Here is a 1145-nt window from a genome sequence, read left to right on the forward strand (position 1 = left end):
AGAATCCCTGCTTTGTTTGGAGCAATTTCCAAAGTACTGTAGCTGAATGCCTTCAGAGCCTCTCCACACCCAGCCCACATTCAAGAGAACTGTGCACCAATCGGTGAACGTTTATTGTGCAAATGATCCATAATAAAGTATTTTTCCTCCTCCCATCATACCATAAAGAAATCAAGATGTTCACATTACCGAAGAGCATGTCTTCTTTCATTTGTAACTGTAGCCTGCTAACTTTATTCTTACCTTTGTAAAATACGCCCCAAAATCCCTTCTTCTCAGACAGAAACCACTGCTTCAGCCGGGGAACTCTGCGCATATAAGCGCAGGTGCAAATCACCAAGAGTCCAAAAACCACCAGGCCATCGAAGGTGTAAGCTGCAAGTATGCAAATATTTTTTTTATGGATGCTGAAGCCAACAAGACGCAAACAACTGAGCGAATAGTCGCAGCATCGAGAAAACGAAATTCAGAGAATAAACAACAAAGACAAAGCTGATAATAGCTTAATCAAACTTCGTGTCGTTATCCTTCGATATGTAACGCCAAAGTCTTGCACATTGCAACGTGAGGAATCTAGAACCATTTGTTTATGGAAATAACTGCGTGCCTAACACGTCGCATAGTGAGAAGCTTGCTAGGCTATAAGACCTTTTATGCACAATTCATGTAGTACGTGTACGAGTGAATGCCTCTCGACAGGTCAAACCACTACATTAGATATGAACGAGACAACTACTAACCATTCGTCATTATTTATCGAGAAAACATGGGCACGGTACCAACGCAGGCATCCGTCGACCAACAGCCACAAATCCGCTCGGATTTTTCTTTGGCTTGAGCTTCGACTTGATGCGGCCTCGCTGCTAATGATGGCGCTGCGAATTCGAAAAGAAGTAGAAGGGCCAGTACTAGCCAAGCAAACATTTTTAAGAACTTATCCCACCCTAGCGTTTTCAATATTCATGGCAGCGTCCACTGCACGGAAAGAACGGCCTTTGGGTTTACGCCGCTTGCAATTACGACCTTGCAATTGCTTACGACCTTGCTTACGACCTTGCAATTGTGAAACGCGGCAGTCTCGGGGGCCATGTAAAACACCGTAGACTTCAGATAATTTTTCGCGTTATGTCGTTTGACTATGGCTA

At 43.8% G+C, this 1145-nt stretch overlaps 1 long non-coding RNA gene across 1 annotated transcript; it reads right to left on the minus strand.

Moving 5' to 3' along the window:
* Positions 1-259: 259 nt before the first annotated feature.
* On the minus strand, positions 260-850 carry LOC119396535 (uncharacterized). The gene is made up of 2 exons (XR_005184461.2): positions 741-850; positions 260-375 (listed from the first exon to the last, which is right to left on the minus strand). It is a non-coding gene; the product is annotated as an uncharacterized LOC119396535 (long non-coding RNA).
* Between the last annotated feature and the right edge of the window lie 295 nt (positions 851-1145).

This window comes from Rhipicephalus sanguineus, chromosome 6 (assembly GCF_013339695.2).
Source record: "Rhipicephalus sanguineus isolate Rsan-2018 chromosome 6, BIME_Rsan_1.4, whole genome shotgun sequence".
NCBI lineage: Eukaryota > Metazoa > Arthropoda > Arachnida > Ixodida > Ixodidae > Rhipicephalus > Rhipicephalus sanguineus.